The sequence below is a fragment of the Delphinus delphis genome, chromosome 16 (assembly GCF_949987515.2).
Source record: "Delphinus delphis chromosome 16, mDelDel1.2, whole genome shotgun sequence".
NCBI lineage: Eukaryota > Metazoa > Chordata > Mammalia > Artiodactyla > Delphinidae > Delphinus > Delphinus delphis.
In genome coordinates this window covers 26,347,561-26,352,929 of record NC_082698.1, presented here as the reverse complement: position 1 = coordinate 26,352,929, position 5,369 = coordinate 26,347,561, and the positions used below count along the sequence as shown (strand labels likewise).

The following is a 5,369-nucleotide window of genomic DNA, read 5'->3' as shown; positions in this document are numbered from 1 at the left end:
AGAGGGAGCCCCCTCAGGCTGGAATGCCTGCCCTGGAAGAAAGGAAGAAAAATCCTCAGAGTGGCTCCCCAGGGCCCCACTCAATCTCTTCTTAGGCACAGGCTCCCCCTGGTGGTTACTGTCATCACCGCCAGCTCCACCATTACCCTTAAACAAGCACACACTTGCCCATTTCTTGATTAAGACTGAAGAAGCCTTTGAAGGTGGTAAATTAAGGTTCTCTGAGGGCAAGAGAGGAGGAGAGGAAGAAGTCAGGGTAGAACTCAGGGAGCAAATCAAGGGGAGGCAAAGTGACCCTGGTCTTGTACTAGGACAGTATCACCCAGAAGAAAGAGGGACCTGAGCTGCCAGGATGATTCCTCTCCAGGAAGTTCCAGGGTTGGAACTCTGCCCTAGCTACCAGACTGATCTGGATAATTTGAGCCAACTGAGGAGGAAGTTGAGGGCACAGCAGAGATTTCTGGGAAGGCACAGTGAGGTCATATTTTACATGAATTTGAAATATAGGAATAAGATGCTGGGCTTTATTCAAAATCAATAGTCTCACTTTATGCACAAAATGTGAAATGAAGGTGAATCTTCCTAAATATAAAACTTTTTGAGAATCACAATTTCAAGGCTAATGGACTGTGTGAATTGTAAACTGCTTACACTATTACTGCATGCGTCCCCATTTCTGCTGGTAAACAAAAATTCAGGTGGGGAGGGAGGCTGAATCAGGCTGTGAGGTCAGGGCTGAGTGACCAGGGTCACTCACCAGTCGTAGGTAGAAGCCTTGGAGTGGTTTCTCCTCTACTTCCCAGAGGGAGAGCCCGGGCCTGGCTCCAAAGGTCGCTACACAGGAGCAAGAACAAAGGTGAGGAAAGACAGAGGCAGAGAGATGAGTAAGAGGATGAGGTTGGACCAGGAGAAGAGAGGAGACAGACAGATGGGAACGGGAAGAGGGACCTGGGGGAGGCAGGGAAATGCTCTCACTCTGGAGAGCAGAGGACTCTCTCAAGTGTGATTGCTGGAGGATGGAGGACAGAGCAGAGCAGAGGTCCCTTGGGGCCTCTCACCAGAATTATAGCCAGAGCATAGAGCCAGTGGGACAGCTCATCTAGATTTGGTCTCCTAGAGCTTTCCATTATCTGAGAAATGAAGGAAAAAGGAAGGAGCTGTGAAGAGCTGAGGAAGGGGGGGGGGGGTGGCCTGCACCAAGAATGAGGTCAGTCCACCTCATTTGGGCCTCGCTGAGCTAAAGGTTCTGGAGGGGCAGACTGTCCAGGTCTTTCATAGGTGTCAAGTCCTCAGGCTTTGGCAGCCACTCAGATTCCAAGGTGACATGCAGTCTTGTCAAAGTCTCTATTATTTTTGTTTTGTACCAGGGAGAAGTGGGCATTGTCCCACCCTTAACCACCCCACAGAGGCTCTAGGAGGAGCCTAGAGCCCCAGAACTGGGGGGCAGAGCCTCCCCAGCATAGAGCCTTCCCCAGCATAGAGCCCTTCCCACAGAGCCGTGATGCTGGACGTGGGAAGGCTACAGTGGGGGAAGGAAAGGGAAGGCTGATTGGAGGCATAGAGGCAGAGGGGACCCAAGCATAGCCAGGTCAGTGTCCTGGGCCAAGGCAGGGGGGACACTGACCTGGATATCACTGGAGAGTTATCCAGAGGGGAAACCAAGTGACTGCTCATCACTGACTAGATTGGTTCATTGTTCTCATAGCCCTTTGGGGATAGTGGAGGGTCAGTATGGGCAAGAGGTGATTCATGGGAAGCCTAGGAGAGGGAGGATGGACACATCAGTGACCCACTTCCTCCCTCCACCAACTGGTCAGGCCCTAGTGAGTTCCCCAGCAAGTAGGTCTCCCCTGTAAATGTTGGGGCAGAAAACATAAGGTGGGCTTTATGGGGTATAAGGGAATGGCTGCTTCAAAAGAGAGGAATGGAATGGCTCCAGAGTAGAAAGTTTGGAAGTGGATGGCCAAGAGGGATCAAACCAGAGAAGAAGAGTCAGAAAAACAGAGTGGGGAACACTGGTTGGATTTCCTAAACCTTTGTAGTTTCTCCAGTAAAAGATATAGTTTCTCCTTGTAGACAGCAGCACCTTCCCAGCTGGTCCCAGATCTCGCTACTGAGACCCTGAAGAGGTGTGTTTTTTGTTTTAATGACAAACTTAACTGGACCTGGGAGTAGGCTCTTGATTCTGTGTCAGTTTTGTTAGCCTTGTCCATCATCCCCTTAATTATATCAGTCAGACCCTTAACTCAAAGAGGGCTCATTTGCTTGGCATGAGGGAAAGCCAGGAGGAGAATCTGTGGTTAACCCATTTCTTCCCCTATGAATAGTTTTTTGGAAGCAGAGTTCCAAGGGGTCATGTATGTGGGAACGGCTGAGGAGCCATCAAGAAAACAAGAGGGAGCTCTTCTCCTCAGCACTGCCTGTGGAGGTGGCAGCCATCTCCTACTAGGCGTCATGGTCACCCTCAGACCCCTCACAAAGCCCAAGATTATCAGAAAGAGGACCAAGAAGTTCATCTGGCACCAGTCAGACTGATACGTCAAAATTAAGCAGAACTGGCGGAAACCCAGAGGCATTGACAGTAGAGTGCACAGGAGATTCAAGGGCCAGATCTTGATGCCCAACATAGGTTATGGGGGCAACAAGAAAACAAAGCACATGCTGCCCAGCGGCTTTGGGAAGTTCCTGGTCCACAAGGTCAAGGAGCTTGAAGTGCTGCTGATGTGCAACAAATCTTACTATGATGAGATTGCTCACAACGTCTCCTCCAAGAACCACAAAGCCATTGTGGAGAGAGCAGCCCAGCTGGCCATCAGAGTCACCAATCCCAATGCCAGGTTGTGCAGCGAAGAAAATGAACAGACAGCTCATGCACACATTTTGTTTGTGTTAATAAGACCATAAAACTCAGCAAAAAAAAAAAAGAGGGAGCAGTTGTCAGTCTGTCAACTCTGCCCTGCCTCTCCCATCACTGTGCCCAGCTTCAATTCCCCATCACAATCCTGTCAAGCTCTGGTCATCTCTTTTCATTCCTCACATCTCTCACATCCATCTCTCAAAGTAATGGATTCTCAGCTTATGTGTATTGACCACTCAGTGGACAAACCCACTGAGTCCATCAATACACTGAAATTCTTAACAGGTTGAATTCAACAAATCTTCTGTATTATAAACTCTGTTGATATCCCAATATCCTCTACTTGGGTATTCACATCTGGGTGGAGTGGTGGCAATGGAGTGGTAGTACCAAAGAAGGATCTGGAGCTGGGGGGTACCCATCCCATATGTGCCACAATGTCTGCACCCTCTTATCCACTCTTTCTGGAATACCATGGAGAGACTGTGGGTCCCCTACTGTTGTTCCAACTTTCTCTAACCCCAAATCCATGCAACTAATTCTAGGAAAGGGGGGATTAGGAGTTGGCCCTACTGAGACTTCTTTGGTGACTCTCCTAAAAAATCATTCTATAAAGGGGCTATTCCTGCATGAGGCTGAGGAAATACAGAGGTGAGAAAAGCCAACTGGGAGGTGCTCAAATGTAGCCATACAGAGAGGTAAAGGGGAACATGAATGGTTGTCCTGGTTGGTGTCTTCAGGCCAGATCTAAGTGGAGAGGCTGGCTGCCCTTTCATTCCATGGACCAGGGTTGGCAGAAGTTTCCCAGGTTTCTGAAATTTTCAAACCTTCCTCAGACTTTGGGCCTCCTTCCACATAGCGACCAACTGTAAAAGCTTTGAAAGGAAAAGGTACCATGCAATTGTCTTTAGGGAAATCTTAACGGGGCGGGGGGGGGGGGCAAAGAGGTGTGAGGAGAACTGGTGCCTCACTCAGCATCCAGCCTAGAGGCGTGAGGACCCCCAGAGATTGAATGGGTAGGAAGCAGCCTGAGGCTCTTGCAGTTTGTAGAAAAAAGAAAGGAGGCATGAGGTAGTACCAGCTGCAAGGCTTCTACGGCTCCCAGTTCAGGAAGAGAATCCCCAGAGTGGGAAAGAAAAGAACCCAGCTGAATGGGTAGGTTCTGGCAAGTAAGGAAGAAACAGGGATCGGGGAGCTAGCTTGGTTTGGCAAAAAGACCCTTATGGGGGCTTAACCCTGATGGCTACCCCAGCATATTAAGACCACCCTCGGGAACAGTCCTACTTTGTTGATGATCATATAGGGGTTCATTTTCAAAAATGTATTTAACACTGAGATCAGCTCATTAACATCTGGGAGCTGGAGAAAGAAAAAGGGGGAGGGCAAAGACTAAGATGTGTCTGGCTTGCCTCACTGGCCTCATGGAGGCGGAAACTCCCCCTTGGTCCCCTTCCAAATCCTCACACGACAGACACAACACCCTCCCGTTGTTCTATAGAGAACAGTGGTCTGGATTCTGCCAATGCTGACCCTTCCCCGCCACCAACATTTGTGTGCCTGTCTCAATTTGAAGGCTCTTGGGGACTAGGCTGGGAATCAAATTCTCCATCATAAAGGGGCTTCTTTAGGAATTCACTGGCGGTCCAGTGGTTAGGACTCTGTGCTTTCACTGCTGAGGGCGCAGGTTCTATCCCTGGTCAGGGAAATACGATCCCACAAGCTGCACAGGGCGTGGCTAAAAAAAAAAAGAGGGGCTTCTTTAAGTAGGGACAGATTTCTCCTCTCAGAGTCAATGACTCCCCAAGAGTGGGCTTAGGTTTCCTCCATCCAATTGGAGGCACATGTAGTGGGCTGAATCATGGCCCCCAAGTGATATGTCCACCCAGAACCACAGAATATGACCTGATTCTGAATCAGCGTCCTTGCAGAGTTAATCAAGGTAAGGATCTCAAAAAGAGGTCATCCTGGACTAGGGTGGGTCCTAAATCCAAGAATGAGTATCCTTATAAGACAGAAAAGGAGACAACACAGAGACACAGAAGGAGAAGGTCATGTGAAGACAGAGCAGAGATTGGAGTGATGGGTCTACAAGCCAAGGAATGCCAAGGATTGCTGCTAGCCCCCAGAAGCTAGGAAAGAGGCATGGGATGGATTCTCCTCAGAGCCTCCAGAACAAACCAACCTTGTGGGCACCTTAGTTTTGAACTTCTGACCTCCAGAACTGTGAGAGAATAAATTTCTGTTGTTTAAAGCCACCAAGTTTGTGATAATTTGTTACTGCAGCCCTAGAAAGCTAATACAGACCCCAAGAATGAGGTGGGGTCTCCCTCATCAGGTCTCCCTAAGGATGGGGTATATATCTTGGGTGGAAGCTATCTTTTCTGGGTCAAACTCAGGGTAGCAGTAAAGAGCTGAAGGTCTCGGGAGGGCCCCTCACCAAGCTAAGGCCTTAGGCCATGAACTTGCACTTGCTGGTAGAGCTCCCTGCACTTGCCCAGGGTGCTATAAGGCT

At 49.2% G+C, this 5,369-nt stretch overlaps 1 pseudogene; it reads left to right on the top strand.

Annotated features, from left to right (window-relative positions):
- The first annotated feature begins 2,454 nt into the window (after positions 1-2,454).
- On the top strand, positions 2,455-2,904 carry LOC132439165 (large ribosomal subunit protein eL32-like; annotated as a pseudogene).
- Positions 2,905-5,369: the final 2,465 nt, after the last annotated feature.